The sequence below is a fragment of the Mustela nigripes genome, chromosome 5, assembly GCF_022355385.1.
Source record: "Mustela nigripes isolate SB6536 chromosome 5, MUSNIG.SB6536, whole genome shotgun sequence".
NCBI lineage: Eukaryota > Metazoa > Chordata > Mammalia > Carnivora > Mustelidae > Mustela > Mustela nigripes.
In genome coordinates, this window is record NC_081561.1 from 100,001,940 (window position 1) to 100,024,482 (window position 22,543).

At 36.8% G+C, this 22,543-nt stretch overlaps 1 long non-coding RNA gene across 1 annotated transcript in view; it reads right to left on the minus strand.

Moving 5' to 3' along the window:
* Positions 1-14,218: 14,218 nt before the first annotated feature.
* The window catches only part of LOC132018250 (uncharacterized), a 97,461-nt gene continuing 89,136 nt past the window's right edge, over positions 14,219-22,543 (minus strand). The window contains exon 6 of the long non-coding RNA XR_009404482.1: positions 14,219-14,303. This is a non-coding gene — a long non-coding RNA (uncharacterized LOC132018250). The remainder of the gene's footprint in view (positions 14,304-22,543) is intronic.

A 22,543-nucleotide genomic window follows, 5' to 3' on the forward strand; every position in this document is an offset into this window, starting at 1 on the left:
AAAAGTGCTTCTAGGAGCACAAAGAAATATGAAAAGCTATAGTTTTTAAACCTACCTTGAGCACTCCGTAATCTTGCTCATATTCTCATCCATAGCCTGTAAACTAGCAGGCTTTTTTTATATCAAAAATTCTATCACCCCAAATACACTAAAACTATGCCTGAAGAATCAACATTCTCCAATTAGTAATACTAAGTTCTGATTATTTTAGATCAATTAGTCACTAAAAAAATAAGAATTTATTTGGCTTATACCATACCAAAACTGCTTTTCTGAAGGAAACTCCTATTGGATATCAATCTCTTTTGTTTAAAAAACTAGTGTTTTAGTCTATTTTGTTTGGTTACTGGTTAATGGTGCCAAGGTAGAATGCATCATCCCTCACCATTCTGAAGAAGCAAAATAATACTAAAGAAAAAAATATGAGGGGTGCCTGGGTGCATAATAGTTCAGCATCTGCCTTCCACTCAGGTCACGATCTCAGAGTCCTGGGGTCCAGCATGGCGTCTTCGGGCTCCCTGCTCAGTGGGAAGCCTGCTTCTCCCTCTCCCACTCCCCCTGCTTGTGTGCCCTCTCTCGCCATCTCTATCAAATAAATTTTTTTTTTAAAAAAAGAATGAAAAGAAAAAGTATGAGGATTCAAGATAGATAAGACTAGACTTATATACCAGATCTGCTATTTACTAGCTGAGAGCTTTGGAAAGGCCCTACTATATACCTCAGTCTCTGTTACATTGTCTAGAAAGGGGCATTTATAGTGTCATTTCACCAAGTACTTGTGAGGACTAAAATAGATAATTTATGTAAAGGTCCTGTAGTGTTTATTATCATGTTTTCCAACTATACAGCACCTTTTCAATACCCTTCCAAAGTCTGGGAGATTTCCAGAATTATGGCCTCTCCTTCTGAGAGTAGATGGTAAGAATCTTAATCCTTCTTAAACCTAGGATGCAGACATGTGACCCAGGCTTCCCAGCTAGTCAGATGCCCCTCCTACTCAGTACGCCCAGTGTTGACAGAATGACCTGGGGCCTGTACCCTGCAGTAAGACCAATAGGATCTCCCTAAGACAATCCAGCAATGTGATTTCGGCTAATATCACTTCATAAACCAAGATAATTTAATATACCCTTTTAACAAGACTAGCTACAGTGCTTTCTGTTATTAGCAACCAAGAAATCCTGACTGAAGCAGAACCTGTTCTAAATACGGCAAGAAGTACACACTCAACAAATAATTGTTCCCTATCACCCTCCCTTACAGGTCCATTATATTAAACAGCACTATCTAATAACAGTTAACTTTTGTTGGGTACTTACTCTGAGCCAGAAAAATGAGAAAACTAAAGCAGAGTGATTCTATCAGTTTCCAAAGTTCAAAGGACTAACAAATAGTAGAACCCATCCAGATAGGATCATCATCATCATCATCATCATCATCATCATCATCATCAATAAAAATATGTTATATACATAAGGAACCTGATACCAAAGGGGTGAATAACTTCCCAGGATCACAGAGTTCATAAGCAAAGCAGCCAGGATTTCATATACTACTACTATGTGTTTTTTTTTTTCTATTTTCAATCATACAGCAATAGGTCTTATCTTTTGAATACTATCTACAAATTACAAGGACAATTTATATCACAGTTTCTAGAAGAATTGAGTCTTTGACCTCTTTCAATAAGAATTATTTAAAACACTAAAACTATTTACTGTGAATGGAACTGTCTTTTAATCTTCAAGTGGTTCTTTAAAATGAGTTCATGCTGGTGGCATATTCTATAACTGAAGAGTAAGGAATGAGGTCATTATTTCTTGATCGATCCTGATGCCCTATTATCTTCCACTTTGGAATTAGAGACTCTAAATTACATAGTCAATAAATCTCATAGGGTTCATTATAGTTATAGATTCTAGACATCAATTCCTGATTTTGGTACTTTTGTTGTTTAGCCGACTGTCTAGAGAGCACCAAAGAAGTGAAAACAGCATTATCTAAGAGTGGCCTTTTGCTCCCAAGAGCTGTTTCTTATCTTTGTTATTATATACCAACTCTATTAAAGCCATTAACTATGGCTTCAGCACTAAGGATACTGAAGTGGTGGCTATTGTTCCAATGGTAAAATGGTTAGAGACCGTCAAAACACATAGTAGGCACTTAATAGACATCAATTGAATTTCTTTTTTTTTTTTTTAAAGATTTTATTTATTTATTTGACAGAGAGAAATCACAAGTAGATGGAGAGGCAGGCAGAGAGAGAGAGAGAGGGAAGCAGGCTCCCTGCTGAGCGGAGAGCCCGATGCGGGACTCGATCTCAGGACCCCGAGATCATGACCTGAGCCGAAGGCAGCGGCTTAACCCACTGAGCCACCCAGGCGCCCCCAATTGAATTTCTTAATGAATATTTATGATACCCATGTTGCTTTGTACTGGAAATTATACTGAACACAATCTACACATATTTTATAACTGAAAACTTTTTTTTAACGAGGAGGAGAAAATTTCAGCTTTAAGGGTTCCAAGTTAAAGGCTTCGGGTAGGGGTGGAGGATTCAAAAATTTACATTGTCAGTTTCTTTCCTTTGTGCTTGCTGTCATTCCTAGAAATACAATGAATAGAAAACAAAAGAACCAGAAACACAAAAGTGCAAAATTGTTCAATGTGTTCATATTCACATTAGAAATGGGAAACCATAAAACCTGAAAGAATATTTTTAGTCTCATTTCAACCATAGCCAAATTTGAATGATCTAAGGGAGAATTTGGCTACAGACAATACAATACTTGATGTTCATCTGAGACATCAGATTTGACATCTCCAACATGAATGACACAGCTGTGTATATAGGATGCCAAGTCCACAATTTCAAAAACAAAAAACTAGGCAACAATTTCAATGTTTGAGAAACAGAGGACAGCCTCATATTTTACTAAATCCATTTGGTCACTTGCTTTGGCTACATTGCTTTGCAATAATTTTTTAGTTTAACAACAAGAGGAACACAAGTAAGGCAGCAAATCTCTCAGTCATGTTGGGACAACAGAAGTACATAACTGAAGATTGGCAAGTCAGGAAAAGGGGCATTTCAGAGAGTGGGCAGCAATGCAGAGCTTCTAAGTCTCCTAAAGGTAACACAGCTTGAGGTTTGCTGTCCCCCTGACCTGTAACAGCTGAGATTGTTTGATCCTTGAAGTCTGAAGGTGAGTGTGTACATGACTGAATTACACTACCAAACATCCCAGTGCTGAAGAAAGGGAGACAGGGTACACATGCAACAAGGCTGGTAACACAGAAAGAACTCTGAAAAAAAGATGTGGGCGTTGCATGGAAATGCCCACAAACGGGGACTTTGTTTCCCTGGCTCTGCCTGTAGATGATCACTCTTAGCTAATTATGCTAAATGCCAAGATGTAAAATCTTCCCAGCAGACCTATAAGGAAGGTGTCTGAGAAAATGGTAGAAGGTGTCTGGTAGAATGCTTATAAGAGTTTATATGTTTATATGGTAGAATGCTTATAAGTGTTCCAAAGCAGCTTCAAAGAGAGTTGTAAGTAAGATGTGAGAACATCAGAGAAAATCAAAGCTGTGTATGCAAGGGAAATGTTTAACTGTACCAAGATATCTGTTCTTTTACTCGTTCCAACAGGAGATCCATCAAAGCTTAACTGAAACATACAGTTACCTGAGAGGACATGTTACATGAAAAAAGCGTATAACTAGAATTTAAGTAGGATGTCCCAGCATTCCTTGGTTATTGACGATTTGTTTTTAGTAAAATAAATTTAAAGTCCTGTTTATTCTCCTGCTTATTTTCCTCCTTCCTAATTATTAGCCAAACTCCCAGTCACCAAAATGAGTTATTATGCTGATTAAGTTGGCATTTAAAAGGAAGTAATATGCTTACACCTCTCAAAGGGAATTTTTGTCCCAGAAAGACTCTTGTTAACCAAGATCAATTTCTAATTAGTAAATGATTCTCCCTTCACTCTCCTAACAACAGGCTTTCAGACTAGAGGCTTTTTGTCAGCATTCTTCAAAATATACCTTGGAGGTGATTGCACGTAACTAAGCCCAACACTAGCTGTGATCAGTACATTGGATTAGTACCCTGAATTCCCTCTGGTGCTAATTAATATTTGCAAAATGGAAATATTTGATAAAATTTTCACCAATGAAGTACAGTAAAGCACCAACATTTATAAAAGATTTTGAGCCTCACTGAAAACTAAATGAGGTGAAATAATATCTTTATCAGCATATGAAGTTTAGAGAAAGTTCTAGTCCAGTGTAATTATATATTCTTGTAAAACATGTAAAATTAAAGTTTTAATTACTAGAATCAAGTTAAAGTCACATGTGAACATAAAACAATGTATAAACTTGTCAAGTCACTAAATGCACACTTGAAACTACTGTAACATTGTGTGTCAACTATATTTTAAAAATTTACATGTCAAAGACTCTTTTTAAGAATACTAGAAATTTTTAAAAAAAGAATACTAGAAATAGTCTACAATATTGCATCTTCTCCTATCGCCTCGGAAAGTTAATTTCAAAAAAAATAGAAGTCTATTATTATTATAATCTATGTCATAAAAACCTGACTCTCTAAATATATTTATTGAATAATTTAGACATCTTTAAAATGCTCATCTCAGAATAATACATGAACTATTACAAGATAAACAAATAGCAAAAGAGAACCAAACCTAGCATATGTTTCAGATATGTGTTTTTCAGTAATAGAAATCTTTTTGTTGTTGTTGTTTAATCTCAAAAGGTGAGAAATTTTACATTGTATCTTTAGCCAAAATCTAGGATAATAATCAGGTATCTACTAAATTATAGTTCTAGTCATCATTTCCTACACTAAGTATTACAGTTAATTTTATGTACCAATCTGACTAGGCCTTAGAGTACCCAGTCAAACATTATTCCCCCTGGCGCCTGGGTGGCTCAGTGGGTTAAAGCCTCTGCCTTCATCTCCGGTCATGATCCCAGGGTCCTGGGATCGAGCCCCGCATTGGGCTCTCTGCTCAGTGGGGGGCCTGCTTCCCTACTCTCTGTCTGTCTGCCTCTGCCTACTTGTGATCTCTGTCAAATAAATAAATAAAATCTTTAAAAAAAAAATTATTCCCCTATGTCTGTGAAAGTGTTTCCAGATGAGATTAACATCTGAATTGGTAGACTGAGTAAAGCAGATTACCCTCTTTAATGTGGGTGGGGCCTATCCAATAGGATGAAACCTAAATAGAAAATAAAAGGCTGAGCTTTTCTTTAAGTAAGAGGAAATTTGTCCACCTCACTGAGCTGAGCTCTGAATTTAGGCTCGGACTAAAACACTGACTTTTCTTGAGATAAGAAGATTCTCTCTCTCTCTCTCTCTCACTCACACACACACACACCCCTAAAAGGAGTGACAACAATTTCTCTTTGTCCATTTACCACCACCCAGAAAAGGAAGCAAAGGGAAAGGGGAGAAAAGTTTGACCAAAAGCAAATCAATAACTTCTCAATAAAAAACTAGCTTTCGGGGCACATGGGTGGCTCAGCCGGTTTCGGCTCAGGTCATGATCCCAGGGATCAAGTGCTTGGAGCTCCCAGCTCAGCAGGAAGCCTACTTCTCCCTCTCTGGCTTACCCTGCTTGTGTTCCCTCTCTGTCTCTCTATATCTGAAGCTATCAATATCTGAAGTGTTTATAGAAAAATGAAATATTTTCTTCTCTTTAAATTTATACCAGCTTCTCTCAAATTACTGCCTACTCCATATTTCTAACAGATTTTATTCATTTATTTGACAGAGAGAGAGAGAGAGAGAAAGAGAGAGAGAAAAAACACAGGCAGAGGGAAAGGCAGAGGGAGAAGCAGGCTTCCCGCTGAGCAGGGAGCCCAACTCGGGGCTCAATCCCAGGATCCTGGGATCATGACCCAAGCCCAAGGCAGACACTTAACCAGCTGAGTCACCCAGGTGCCCCTCAACAGATTTTTTTTTTTTTAATTCAACATATTACAGAAGCTTATAATCATCTAAATTTTGTTAACCAAAAGAACTTATTAAAACCAGGAGTTATGCTTCTGATTCTTGATTTTGGTTCAGGTCATGATCTCAGGGTGGTGACAAGTCCTGCATCGAGCTCCACACTGGGCATGGATTCTTTCTCTCCTTCTCTCTCTCTGACCCTCCCCCACTGTTCTCTCTCTTTCTCTCTCAAAAAATCTACAAAAAAAATTTTTTTTTAAGTATTATAAACCATTGGGACGCCTGGGTGGCTCAGTTGGTTAAGCAGCTGCCTTCGGCTCAGGTCATAATCCCAGCATCCTGGGATCAAGTCCCACATCAGGCTCCTTGCTCCGCAGGGAGCCTGCTTCTCCCTCTGACTCTGCCTGCCACTCTGTCTGCCTGTGCTCACTCTCGCTCGCTCTCTCTCTGACAAATAAATAAATAAAATCTTTAAAAAAAAAGTATTATAAACCATTATATCAAATATTTAGAAGGAATAATTAACTCACTTTAAAAGTTCCTTACTATTGAGAAAAAGACATAATATTGAATAAAGAGTGTGGCATATTTAAGGGAAAAATATAGTAAACATCTGCATCTCACACCAAATATAAGATACACTAAAGAGCTAAATCCCATTAAAAAATATAAAAGTTCTAGAAGAAAATATAGAATAATTTTTTATAGTTTTCTGGTGGACAAGGTCTGCCTAGGCAAGACTCAAACTGAGGAGTCATAAAGAAAAGACTACCAAGTGGGATTACATAAATTGCTAAATTTCTGTGAGACATAAACACTTATCTACTATAAGAACAAGCCACAGTCTTGAGTTCCAGCCCAGGTAATTACTATTGACTCTGTAGGAGATGCTTTCATTGGCAGTTCTAGCAAATTTTTCACTCATGATACAAGCAATTATATCCATTTCCACCCCACCCCTTCAACCAGTTACTCTTGCCTTGCTATTTGTTACCCTAGGAGTAGATCCAGGTTCTGTGAGGATCACAGTGGATATAAATATGAGAGGCTATCTCCATGAAAAATAGTATCATATTAGAATATAAAATTAGATATGAATGCTTAATGAAAATGAGAAAATAAATCACAACTTTTAAAATTAAGAAATGATGCAGAACACAAAAATGTTTAAATTTAGGAAAACAACCAAGCATTTTTATTAACTGATACTATACATTTTCCACATTTTGGTTTCCTATTCTTTGATCACAGTTTATGACAACTGTCTACTACTATTTTCTAGAGAAAATAAAATAATTTGGTCTTTTTTCTACAAAGTTGATGGAAACTATTTTGTTAACAGATTTACAAAGTTAAAAACTTCTAGCTTCATAACAATAGACATCACAGAACACATTTATATCCACTTTGGTCATGAATCTGTATGAAGTAGAGGTTTTCCTGGAAGCCATTAACTATAAATACAAGTGACTGAGAATCATATATAGCCTACTAAATCCAGACTAAATGATGATCCATCTTATTTTACCCTTAGCCAGTTCTCAAAGATATCCACAATTATGTAAAATCCATCTGATAAGAAAAGAAATGAGATGGAGGGGAAAATGGAATGGAAAAGAGAACAGTTTTAACTGATTGTGGTAAAAGTGTCTTACTTTGCAAAATTTACCAAAGCATAAAATCATATGCTTTTATTCATAGAAGCATAAAATGCTTCTATAAAGCATTAAGAGGATCCCTCCTAGAGCCTTCAAAGGTGTCCTTTCCAGTGAGGGGCCTGAAACTTAAGCTTTAGTAGGTTAACAGTAAATCCATCATTGGTTTCTACTCATGACAGGACAAAGTGAAAAAGGAGCCAGAAGAATAGGAGCAAATGAATGGCAGAAGCAGTGATTTCACAAAGTCTACAATCACAAGTTAGCATATATCCAATTCTAGGCAGGTGGTGGGTGAGGAGGGGGAAGGTTGTTAGTGTGAAGTAGAGAAGGGAATACAAGCAGAATGAAACGCATTAGAATGAATCAGTCAGAGTAGGAGCCATGTAAGCATTTAATACACAACATACTACAGATACACATGTATGGAACATATATATGATGATGGCTCTTCTTGAGAGGAAGGAAAGAGAGAGGAGGAGCCTGGTGCTGGCTAAATACTTTACAGACACGATTCTGTTTAACTCTCCCAACAATCCTGGAGAGTGGGTACTATTACACCCATTTTATAAATGGAACCGAACACTTTCCCAAGGTCACGGCTAGGAATTACTAACCCTGATTTCCACCCTACTTTGTGCCACACTGCCCACCTTCATTGGCAATTAAGTAGATTTCATACTGGGGCCTGGTTAGCCAGAGGAACTTCCTTGTAAACCCTGGATATAGGGGCGGGCCAGGCCGGATGGAGACATCCAATCAGTGGGGCGTGCATATATTTATTGTGGTGAGTTGAAATCTCATTGGCCACCTGTGTGTGGGCTGGGCTCAACCACCTCTATAAAGGTTAGTCTATGAGGCTGAGCAAGGGGAGTAGTAGGAAGAGTTAGAATGGCCCTTAGAGTAGTAGGAGGAGTGAGAATAGCAGTTAGAATAGCCATTGGGATGGCCGTTTGTGTAGTCTTCAGGAGAGTCCGAGCGTTGTGGTCGTCATGGTCGTTGGGAGCGTCGTGGTCGTCCTGGTCATCGTAGTCATAGGCAGCGGCACCACAGCGAACGGCCTCGCTGCCAGCAGCCTCGCCACAGCGAGCGGCCTCGCCACCACCGAGCTGCGGCCCTGCCACAAGCGGCCTCACTGGAGCGGCATCATTCTAGGGAGCAGCCCCGTCCGGGGAGCGGCCTCGCCAGAGCAGCCTCATTCCGGGAGCGGCCTCGCCAGAGCAGCCTCATTTCGGGGAGCGGCCCTGTCCAGTGAGTGACCTCCTCAGCAGCGGCCTTATCCTGGGAGCGGCCTCCTCGGGGAGAGGCCTCGTCCAGAGCGGCCTTGTCTGGAGCCGCCTTCTTGGGAGCAGCCTTGTCGGGGTCATCATCATCTTCTCTTCCTAAGAGAGGCCCCTACCAGTCGCTTTGATTTTTGATGCTTGGCGCGAAATAAAGCTTTCCTTGACTTTTGCTTGGCATCAGTCTCATTCCTTTGATCACGGACCCTAACACATACATCCCGGACAGCAAATGCCCAAACATAGGAATTTTTCAGTATAAGGCTACCGACATTCAAATGGGCTTCTAAAAGTGACCAAATTAATAGAGAAAATAAGGCAAGTGATCTGGACTGTAGTCAATCTTGTATAAAGTTATTGAGGTCAAATTAGAGAGGACTTCCCCCAAAATGGCAATTCAATAGCAAGGCTGTTCTGCAGCTTTCAATCAAACTTTCCACCTGAAGTCTATTGCAGTAGGTATCTGAGCTTCCTTCTGTGTAAAGAAATTAGAATGGAGACTATGAGCTTGAGTCAGGATGGTACTGAGTGAGCAGTGTCTACTTACCTGGCCAGGAGTTTCCAGCAATTTCTCATAAAATACAGGTTCCAAGCTAGGCAAATTCAAAGTGTGATTGGCATGTGGCAATTAAGTTGATAGAAGTAAGAAGGGGCTACATAAGTGAAAAGTGAAGAAAGGGGACAAATATAAATGGCCATATAAATTCACTTAGAAGAAATAAAAACGGACAAACCTGTGAGGTGAACTTGGGAAGTTAAAATGTCAGACAGTATTTGGAAATCACAAAATTATTGTTTTCTTCATTACCAGAAAAAAGAGGCAAGATTAAATAATAACTCATTCACATCTTAGATAACTTGGGCTTGTTTTGTCCTTTATTGAAATAATATTTATAGTGATATCTATTTGCAGAAGTGAGATATATGTATTAGTATATATATTTTTTATATATTACTAATATGTGGTGATGTGTAAAAGAGCTAAGAACAAATATTTTAAAGGCATATTAAGAGGAGAAATTAATACCTGCAATACAACTTTGAAAAATCAGTGACGGTGGAAGTAAATAAGTGAAACTGTATATTTCACTAATATGGGCATATAAAAGAAAATAGCTTATGAAAATTGAATCCTTCTACTCATTCAGAAGAGAAAAAAAAATGAAGGTTTTATTATACACAGATGCCATGGAATGAAGCCAAATTTAGGATGATCATAAAATTACCTTTCATTTGCTGTCCCAGCATTTGGAAGTATAACAAATTTCAAGATTAAGCAGCAGAATCTCCTTTAAAAGTGTATCATATATTTGAAATCCATACAGTCACACGGAGTGAAAGCTAACACCTAGGTTTCATGGATACAGCTAGTTTAGATAAGGATAACACTAAGGAAAACAAGAGTCTACCTGGCAAACTATACCGTTTAGAAAAATAGAAAAATTCGATCTCCCACAAATTAAAAGCTAGAGAAAATATAATACCTTGAGGGTTTTTTTTTCTTTTCCCATTTTACTATACTTGACTTTTTAGAGTAGTTTTAGGTTTGCAGCAAAATTGAGAGGACAATACAGAAACTTCTCAAAAGCCTTTGCACCCATTCATGCATAGCTACCCCTTACGGATATCTTCCACCACAGTAGTACATTTGCTACAAGACGAACCTATCATGATACCATTATCACCCAAACTCCCCAGTTTACATTAGGGTACACTTGGCATGGTACATTCTATGGGTTCGGACAAATGTATAATGACATGTATCAATCAGTACAGAAAATATTTTGACCTTTTTGAAATCTATCTTACAGTAGTCCTCCCTTATTTGTGGTTTTGCTTTTCTAGAGTTCCCCTTTCAACATTTTCAGTGATCTACTTTCAACCACCATCCAGGAGCAGATGATTCTCCTTCTTACAGCTAGAAGGTGACTGGTAGCCTAAAGTTATGTCACAATGTCTATGTCATTCACCTCATTTCACCTCATCACACAGGCATGTTGTCATCTCACATTACTTCAAAAAGAAGGGTGAGTACAGTGTGATAAGGTATTTTGAGAGAGAGCAAGAGATCACATTCATACAACTTTTATTAGAGTATATTGTTATATTTGTTCTATTTTTATTATTAGGTATTGTTAATCTCATACTGTGCCTAACTTATAATTAAACTTTATCATAGGTATGTATGTGTAGGAAAACTATATATATGGTTCAATACTATCCCAGTTTTCAGGCATCCACTGGGGGCCTTAGAATATATCCTCCACAGCTAAGGGGGAATTGTTGTATTCTTATTTTAATGAAAACTATGGGATGTGTTTTTTCCAAATCTTCTTTTTCCCAGATATCTTAATATCTAAACATGATAGTTATTGATTTTGTTCTCTTTTTTTTTCTTTAAAGATATTTATTTGACAGAGACACAGCGAGGGAGGGAGCACAAGCAGAGGGAGAAGCAGGCTTCCCACAGAGCAGGGAGCCCAATGAGGGACTCAATCCCAGGACCCTGGGATCATGACCTGAGCTGAAGGCAGCCGCTTAACGACTGAGCCACCCCGGCACCCCAAGGTTTTGTTCTGTTTTGTTCTGTATTTTTAGAGATAGGTCAAGGTACTATGATTAGGTAATCTATCTAGACAAGAAAGAATCACTTTATCTACTATAATAATTAAAATATACCTAAATATAAACCATATTAAACATAATTGAGTATTTTTATTGTAAGGGTAATTTGGGCAGGAAATTATAGAAACTCCCAATTACCTTTCTATAAGGTGGCTATGGCAGTAATTTAAATATCTTATTGACAGAGACGTTCCCAGATTCACTCCAGTTACTGTAAGAGTTGACTAATCAGATAGCGGGGCAGATGTAAAGTTATCTTTATCTAAGCTTCCAAGGACAGCTTTTTAATTGATTCAAAACTACTTAACTCTAGTACATTATTAGAGGAAGGACTTGTATGAGTGAATATAGGGATGTGGGCATCAAGTATGGGTAAAAGAGCTGTCAATCTCAGTGCAAATCTGAGGGAAGTTTGAATGAAAGCTTCCTAAACTGCTGTGTGAGCTAAGCTAGGCCCACCCGCAGTCCTCAAACCAAAGCTGAGAGAGTCCTTTATCCGACATGGAGCTGACATACTCAATTACTGATTACAAATAGCCCATTTGGGAACCCTCCTACACTGTCGGTGGGAATGCAAGCTGGTGCAACCACTCTGGAAAACAGCATGGACGTTCCTCAAAATGTTGAAAATAGAACTACCCTATGACCCAGCAATTGCACTACTGGGTATTTACCCTAAAGATACAAACATAGTGATCCAAAGGGGCATGTGCACCCGAATGTTTATAGCAGCAATGTCCACAATAGCCAAACTATTGAAAGAACCTAGATGTCCGTCAACAGATGAGTGGATCAAGAAGATGTGGTATATATACACAATGGAATACTATGCAGCCATCGAAAGAAATGAAATCTTGCCGTTTGCGACGACGTGGATGGAACTAGAGGGTATCATGCTTAGCGAAATAAGTCAATCGGAGAAAGACAACTATCATATGATCTCCCTGATATGAGGAAGTGGAGATGCAACATGGGGGGTTAAGGGGGTAGGAGAAGAATAAATGAAACAATATGGGATTTGGAGGGAGACAAACCATAAGTGACTCTTAATCTCACAAAACAAACTGAGGATTGCTGGGGGGGGGGCTTGGGGGGGTGAGGTTGTGGACATTGGGGAGGGTATGTGCTATGGTGAGTGCTGTGAAGTGTGTAAACCTGGTGATTCACAGACCTGTACCCCTGGGGATAAAAATATATCATATGTTTATAAAAAATAAAAAATTAAAAAAACAAACAAACAAACAAAAACAAATAGCCCATTTGGTGCTTTACATAATTCATTAAATCCAGCACACTCACTTCCTTCAGTCTTTCTTCCTACCTGAACACCCGCCAGGACAACTTGAGCATTTCTACTTTATTGAGAAGTGGCCATCATTCCATGTTTTCATTAGCCATCTCAACAGCAAGTTTGCCTCATCCCCTGTGGTCCTTGTTAGGGTGTGTATTGTAAAGTCCTGTGACAGGAGAAAATGTTCCCAAGTCAAAAACTCCTAACAAGACCATTAAAACCCTCTACTGAGCAGATTTTCCTGGCTTCAAGGGCACTCAGTCTAACTACTGCAGCCACAATCTAATGCTGAGAGAGAACAAAAGCAGGTAAGCAGCGCCCATTGCAGAGCTAACAGGGCTTAATGGCAAAATTAACATTCCTAAGTAAGCATCATTCTCAGTATCATACAGAATATACCTGTTGATCAGAACCTGGTTATTCAAAGCTACTCGGGAAGACTTACTTCTCTTACTGATGTTCAGCTCTCCTCTAGAATACACTGAATTTGGACTCTTTAGAAGTAGAGCTCAGTAGGGCGCCTGGGTGGCTCAGTTGATTAAGTGGCTGTCTTCAGCTCAGGACATGAGCCCAGGGTTGTGGGATAGAGATCCACATCCGGCTCCCTGCTCAGTGGAGAGCCTGCTCCTCCCTTCCCCTCTATGAGCCGCTCTGCCTACTTGTGATCTCTCTCTATCTGTCAGATAAATAAATAAAATCTTAAAAAAAAAAAATAAGAGTTCAGTTAAAAACTAGATAAGCTGAAATTAATTCTTGTGTGGATTAACTGTCCTTGAGGGAAAAATCTATATAGGAATTTCCAAAATAATTTTAAGAGCAAAGTTTTTAATAATAATCTGACACTTATTTACTATTCATGTTTTAATATACTTATATGTTATATAAGTATATTATAACTTATAACTTAGAAACTCAATAACTTCGAAGTTTTCTTCTTTAACTTCTTAGCTCAATAACTAAGAAAGAACTTGCTTTCCTGGTAATAGATCTCTAAGTAGTCTCTTTCCACTGCAAAAAAATAGAGGTTTAACATCTTGACCTCCATGCCAAAACATAATCAAGACCACAGCATTATAATGAAGTGATGGTGAAGTAATAGAATATACAATTAATCTAGTGTCCATTGATGTAATGGACTTTCAAGATATCTACTCGAGTAAGTATAATTACACTTATGATTCTTTTGCCTTTTGTGAACACAATTTTGTAGAAGATTTAACACAAGACAGATGAGAAAAACAGTCCATCTAAAATCAAAACCCCAGCCACATAAACATATACATTTTGTTTCTCTGGTCACACAAGTGCAAGAATTCCCTACCCTCTCCAAAAGTATCATTACATTTCATGATTAAATGCACACTTACCTGAAACAGCTTCAGGAAAATGTGACACAATTTTTAATACACCCCTAGGAATACAAGTAGCTTGTATTTTCATTGAATCCTTCTCAGTTCAGCAGCAATCTACATGGAGAATCAACACGGACACCAAAAAAGCAAAGAGAAGAATTACAGTAATTCATGAGATATAGTAATTCATGGTAAAAAAAAAAAAAAAGAAATCTGTATATGATGATGATAAGAGAACCATATGCCTCTAACATAACTAAATCCTTTGTAAACTGTCCAGTTTGTGTTACTATAATCTGAATGGTTTATCAGATTTTTATATTAAAATAGTATCATTCACTCAATATTTATCCAACATATACCCACTGGATGGATGAATGGATGGATAGATGGTGAATGATAAAGTGAAAGAAATTAAATGGTATGTAATTTCTTTTTTTTTTTAAGATTTTATTTATTTGAGGGAAAATGAGTGAGAGAGAGCATAAGAGAGGAGAAGGTCAGAGGGAGAAGCAGACTCCCCAAGGAGTTGGGAGCCCGATGCGGGACTTCATCCTGGAAGTCCAGGATCATGACCTGAGCCGAAGGCAGTTGCTCAACCAACTGAGCCACCCAGGCGCCCTGGTATGTAATTTCAAAGAAATTATATGGCAGCATGTTAAAACATGAGCTTCAAGCCAAATAATATATAGGGATTAAATCTCATATCCATTTACTAGCTATGCAATCTTAGGAAGTTACTTAGACTCTCTGAGCCCCAAGATTTTTGCCTGGAAATTTAACGTAGTAATACCTTTTTTGTAGGCTGTGTAGGAAAACTAAACAAACTAATGAGGAAAAAACACAAAGTACTACATCTTACATCTTATTACCAGTCTCCCTCTTTTCTCCAGAGAAATGTAATGCATCTAAGTCTAGCTACAGTGAGTATTTGGCATTTACCATTGATCCATAACATAAAATACTCTTTCCACTAGACCTACAAAATGTAAATAGTTCTGTTTCCTCTGCTAATTTTTTAGTTTTCACAGAAGTGTGCTTATATAAAGGAAAAGTGAAGACATGAAGCCATACACAGGAATTCTCTAAGTCTAAACACAGGTCTTGAGTAACATTAAATAATATATAAACTGTCAAAATGAGGTTTATATACTAGTAAAAATTGGGGCTCAAAAAATTTTGCCACCTGCAAGACATGTTTATTTAATGCCCCTAAACAAATTACGTTTTTAAATTATTTTGTTCTTTGAAAACAATTATATTCCATGTTTACAATATATTACATAATAGTTTTAACATCCTCTTAACTGGCAACAGGTTAATCATCAGCTTCCCTAAGGCAAAATAAAAGGAAGTAAAATTAAAGGTTAGAGTATGAGAATAATAGAGTTTATATCAGAACCTTCTGAAGGAAGGTAATAAAGAAGGGACTTGTATGATACAATGGGAAAGGCAAAATTAAGGGCTCCTTGCCCACAAGTCAATACATATCTTCATGTTTCCTTATTTTCAGAAAGTTTATGTATTTCTAATAAGCCATTTGGTTGCACGACACATATAGAAATCACATGGACAATATAATGAATTTTCACAAAGTATACCCCATGTAACCATCACTCAGTTCAAGTAATAGAGTATCATCCTATGTCTTCCAGAACTTAGGTATCAATACATTCACTTCCTCAAAGTCATTATCCTGACCTTTAATACCCTGGATTAGTTTGGGAACTTCAAACAGAATTATACAAAAAAAATTATTTTAGTTTCTTTCAGTAAGTTTTCTGATTCCGAGATTTATCCATGCTATTATGTAATTATGGTTCACTCATTTTCAATGCTATATAGAATCCCTAATATAAATTTACTACAACCTAAGTTATCTATTACACTGTTGATGGGCACTTATATTGCTTCATTATGAACTGGTTTATACTGCCTCTATGAAAACTGTGCATATCTTTAGGTACACATATGCATGTGTGTTCATTGGGTATATAACTGAGAGTAGAATTGCAGGGTCTTTGGATATACTCATGGTCAACTTTAGTAAATACTGTCAAACACTCTTCTAAAGTTCACTCTCTTTTCAGTTCATTCTCTTACCAACAGTATATGAGATTTCCACTTAATCACTATTTTAGCCAACTCTTGGTATTTTCTGTGTATAAATCTATCCATTAAAATAGTATATATGGTTTCTTGTAATTTAAGTTTCTATTTTACTGATGAGTAATAACATTGAGCACCTCTTCATATGTTTAATAGCCTTCAAATTTCCTTTTCTTTTTTGTACTGTTAAAGGTTTTTACATATTTTTCTATTGATTTATTTTTTTCTCCCATTGGCTTGTTTGTTCCTACTACACAATGGAGACAAGTCCTTTGTTAGATATATATTACCTACTTAATTATGTTCCCTAAAATTCACATATTGCAGCCCTAACCCCCAGTACCTTTTAATGTGACTGTATTTAGAAACAGTGCCTTTAAAGAGGTAATCAAGGTTAAATTAGATCATTAGGGTGGAGCTCTAATCCAATGTTAGAGGCCACAGCGCCGGTTGGAGTCGAGAACCAAACCAGGCCCTGACTTTTGTCTCCTTCAAAGTCCGGATGGACACCTTGACAAGGTTAAGGACAGGAAAGTTGAGTGCACTGAAAAAGGGTCTGTGCTATCTGTCGTGCGCTCGCCCTACATGACTTCCCACATACTCTCCCTGCAGTAGGGAACAATGTGGCCAGAGTCCTGAGTTCTTAGTTAATCCTTGTTGTTCTGTACCTCCCATGATCCACTCCCTGGTTGATTGTTTTGCTAATGGCTTTAGCCAAGAAACTACCTGGCATCAGGAGGTTTGCTTGTAGTTAATGTAAACTTGTTATAGGACTTGCAGTCATCTGACTAGGTACTGATGTAATGCTCCTCCTATTCTGGTCTGCCTTATAAATGCTTGTAAGACGCCGAATAAATTTGGCACTGTTGGACATCCTCTTCAGTGTCCCTCCTGCCCCCATCTCTTTGTCTCTTTTTTTCATCATCCTCTTAGCCCTCTCGGTTACCCTGGTCGATTGGTCGATTGGTCTGGTCGTGTGGCCGCGACAATCCAATATGACTGGTGTTTCTATAATAAGAGGAAGATACACCAAAGATGCTTATATATGAGAAAAGGCCACATGACAAACAGTAAGAAGTTGCCATCTGCAAGTGAAGGAGACAGAAACCTCAGGAGAAATCAGTCTTTTTGATCTTGGACTTTTAGTCTCCAGAACTGTAAGTCAAATAAATTTCTATTCTTTAAGTCACTCAGTTTGTAGTATTTGGTTATGGCAGCCCTAGCAAACTAATACACACATTAAAAATATCATTCGCAGGGCACCTGGGTGGCTTAGTGGGTTAAAGCCTCAGCTCAGGTCATGATCCCAGGTCCTGGGATCAAGCCCCACATCCAGCTCTCTGCTTGGCCAGGAGCCTGCTTCCTCCTCTCTCTCTCTGCCTGCCTTTCTGCCTACTTGTGATCTCTCTCTGTCAAATGAATAAATAAAATCTTTAAAAAAAAAAATCATTCACAAATCTGTGGCTTACCATTTCATACTCTTAATGCTGTCTTTGGAAAAGCAAAAGTTCTCAATTTTAACGCAATAGTTTTCTTTTGTGGCTAGTGCTTTCTGTTATGATTAAGAAAATATAGCTTACCCAAATTCATGAAGATATTCTCCCAAATTTTTTTCTAGAAATATTATTTCCCTTTTACATTTACAACTATAATCATCAGAAACTAATATTTAATATGGTAAAAGATAAAGGCCAAGCTTCACTTTTTTTCTTAAGAAAAATAATTGCCAGGTGCCTGTGTAGCTCAATTGGTTAAGTGACTGCCTTCAGCTCAAGTCATGATCCCAGTGTCCTGGGATCGAGTCCCGTATCAGGTTCCCTGCTCCATGGGAAGTCTGCTCCCTCTGACCTTCTCCCCTTTCATACTCTCTCTCAAATAAATAAATAAAATCTTTAATAAAAAAAAAAAGAATTGCCTTTGCAACTATTTAATGAAAAGATTTTTCCTTTGCCTACTGCTTTATAGTAGCACTTTACAAATCAAATGTATTATATGTATAGACGTGTATCTAGATTTTCTATCTGTTGAATTAATCTATTTATCTAGATTTGTATTAAGACCACACTGTCTGAATTATGATATCTTTACAATAAACCTTCATTTCTAATAGGTTAAGTTGATCAAATTAGATCTTCTTTCAAGATTTTCTTGTCTATTCTTAAAAGTTTGATTTCCATATAAGTTTTAGAAACAGTTTGCCAATTTCTGTAAAATACCTCCAGGAATTACATTGAATCTATAGATGTAATACATCAATTTGAGATAAGTGACATCTTTAAAGCAATGAGTCACCTAAGCCATATACTGTCCTTCCATCAATTTAAGTTCTCTTCAACTTCACTCAAAATATTCTGTAGCTTTTTGCGTACAATGTGACAGTTAGGGGTGCTACCCCTGCACACTTAGAAATCTGTGCATAACTTTTGACTCCTCAAAAACTTAACGACTAATAGCATACCTTTGATTGGAAGCCTTATCAATAACATAAGGAGTCAATTAACACATACTTTGTATGTTATATGTATTATATACTGTATTCTTACAGTAAAGTAAGCTAGAGAAAAGAAAGTTATTAAGAAAATCATAAGGAAGAGAGAATACACTTATACTACCATACTATAAAAATCCATGTATAAGTGGACCCATGCAGCTCAAACCCATGTTATTCAAGGGTCAACTGTATATAAACAATAACATTTCATTTTTATATATATTTTGTGTCCAGCAACCTGGCTAAATCACCTACTAGTTTAAATAATTTATGTTATTTACATTGGATTTTCTATTTATGCAAATATGTAATCTGTGAATGATAAAAGTTTCATTTCCTCCTTTTGAAAACTTTTCAACTTCTACTTTTTCTTGTTACAGTGCATTGACTACAATGTTGAATATAAGCAGTAAAAATAACATTCACCCATTCTTGGGGGGCAGAAGGTGCTTTTAATATTTCATGATTAGGTATAATATTTGCATTAAATTTATTGTAAATATTCTATTAACAAAAGTTGACTTCCTTTCCTAGGTTATGATGAATTTTATCAAACAGAACAATAGAAAATGTTCTATTAAGTTTCTCTCTTTTAGTCTATTACTGTGATGAACTATACTGATTGAATTATAGTGATGGATATTAGACGTTAAACCAGTTTTGCCTACATAGAATAACTTATACTTAGTTATTATAATTATCCTTCTTACACATTGTTGCATTCAACTGAATAATATTTTCTTTGGATTTTTACACTTGTGCTCATAGGAGACATTGGCTTGTAACCTTTCTTCCTTGAAATGTCCTTTTAAAGATTTGGTATCAAGGTTATTCTAGCCTCACGAAATAAATTAGGAAGTATTCCCTTTTCTTCTATATTACCTGGAATTTATGTAAGATTAGGGTCATTTGTGCTTTAAATGTTTATAAATTGACTGTAAAACCATCTGGACATACAGTTTTCTTTGAAAAGTGGGAAGTTTTCTCATTATAGGTTTAATTTTAACTTAATTTTTTTTTGAAGTCCAGTATAGTTAACATACGGTATTATATTTGTCTCAAGTCTGTAACATAGTGATTGAACAATTCTACATACTATTTAGTGCACATCAACATAAGTGTACTCCTAATCAATCCCCTTCACCTATTTCACCCATCACCTTAAACACCTCCCTTATGGTAACCACGTGTTTATTCACTATAGTTAAGAGTTTGTTTTTTGGTTTCTCTCTTTTTTTTCTTTGTTCACTTGTTTTATTTATTAAATTCCACATATGAGTGAAATCATACGGTATTTATCTTTCTCTGACTTTCATGTAATGTTATACTTTCTAGATCCATCCATATTGTTACAAATGGAAAATTTCATTCTTTTTTATGGCTGAAGTGATATATACATATATGTGTATATATATATATCATTTCTTCCTTCCCATTCATCTATCCATGGACATATCTGCTTCTATAATTTGACTATTGTAAATAGTGCTGCATAAACATAGGGTGGCATATATCTTTTCAAATTAGAGTTTCCATATTCTCCCAGTAGAGTGATTACTAGATCATAGGGTAGTTCTATTTTTAATTTTTTGAGGAACTTCCATTCTGTTTTCCAGAGTAGATGGATAAGTTTGCATTCCTACCAGGAGAGCACAAGCCTTACTTTTTCTCCACACTTGTTATTTCTTGTGTTTTTGATTTTAGCCATTCTGGCAAGAGTGAAATAAGATCTCACTGTCATTTTGATTTGCATTTCCCTGATGACAAGTGATGTTGAACATCTTTTCATTTTTCTGTTGGCCATCTGTATATCCTCTGAGAAATGTGTGTCCACATCTTCTACCCATATTTTAGTTGGATTATTTGGTTTTTTTAGTGTAGAATTGTGTACGTTCTCTATATATTTTGGATATGAAACCTTTGTCAGATATGTTATTTGCAAATATATCTTCCATTCAGTAAGCTATCTTATAGTTTTCTTTTATGCTTCCTTTGCTGTGCAGAAGCTTTTTATTTTGATGTAGTCCCAATAGCTGTTGCTTTTGTTTCCCTTGCCTCACGAAACATACCTAGAAAGATGTTACAGCTGAGGTGACATAAATCATCACCTGTGAGGTCTACTAGGATTTCTATGCTTTCCAGTCTCATGTTTATGTCCTTAAAGCATTCTGAGTTTGTGTATAACGTAAGAAAGGTGTCCAGTTTCATTCTTTCGCATGTAGCTAGCTCTCTCTAGTGTTCCCAACACCATTTGTTGAAGACACTGTCTTTTTCCCACTGCATATTCTTGCTCTTTTGTTGAAGACTCACTGAGCACATAATTGTGATTTGTTGCTGGACTTTCTATCCTGTTCCATTGTCTATTTTTGGGTGAGTACCATACTGTTTTGATTATTACAGCTTTGTAATGTAACTTGAAAGCTGGAATTGTAGGGGTACCTGGGTGGCTCAGTGGGTTAAGCCTCTGCCTTCAACTCAGGTCATGATCTCAGGGTCGTGGGATCAAGACCCGTGTAGGGCTCTCTGCTCAGCGAGGAGCTTGCTTCCCCTTCTCTCTCTGCCTGCCTCTCTGCCTACTAGTGATCTTTCTGTCAAATAAATAAATAAAATCTTTTAAAAAAAGAAAGAAAGCTAGAATTGTGATACCTTCAGCTTTGTTTTTCTTCTTCAATATTGCTTTGGCTATACAGGGTCTTTTGTAGTTCTATACAAATTTTAGAATTGTTGGTTCCAGTTCTGTGAAAAATGCTCTTGGAATTTTGATAAGGAATGCATTAAGTCTGCATATTGCTTTGGGTAATATGGACATTTCAACAATATTTGCTCTTCCAATCCATAAGCATGGAATTTGTTCATGCCATCTTCAATTTCTTTCATCAATGTTCTATAATTTTCAGAGTACAGGTCTTGACCCCCTTAAGTTTATTCCTAATTGTACATGGGATTTAGATGCAATTCTTTTAAATACAATTATAAATGGGATTGTTTTCTTAATTTCTCTTTCTGCTGCTTTGTTATTAGGGTATAGAAATGGTACAGATTTCTGTACATTGATTTTGTATCCTGTGACCTTACTGAATTCATTTATCAGTTTTAGTAGGTTTTTGGTGCAATCTTAATGATTTTTTACATATAGTACCATGTCATCTGCAAATAGTGTAAGTTTTACCTCTTTTTTACTAAATTAAATGACTTTATTCCTTTCTTCTTGTCCAAGTTCTGTGGCTAGGACTTCCAGTACCATGTCAAATAAAAGTCATGAGAGTGGACATTCCTGTCTTGTTCCTGACCTTAGGGGAAAAAAATCTCGCTTTTTCATCATTTAGGAATGATTCTAGCTATGGGTTTTTCATATGAGGACTTCATTATATTGAGGTATGTTCCAGCTAACCCGACATTGTTGAGGGTTTTTATCATGAATGGATGTTGTACTTTGTCAAATGCTTTTTCTGAATCTATTGAAATGATCATATGGTTTTTATCCTTTCTCTTATTGATGTGATGTATCACATTGATTGTTTTGTGAATATTGAATCATCCTTGCATCCTGGCAATAAATCCCACTTTATTGTGGTGAATGATTTTTTTTAATGTATTGTTGAGGAGTTTTGCATCTATGTTCATCATAAATTTGGAAGTTTTCCTTCCTTCCTTCCTTTCCTTCCTCTTCTATTTTTTTGGAATAGTTGGAGAAGATACTAACTCCAACTTTTCTTCAAATGCTTGGTAGAAATCACTTGTGACATCATCTGGT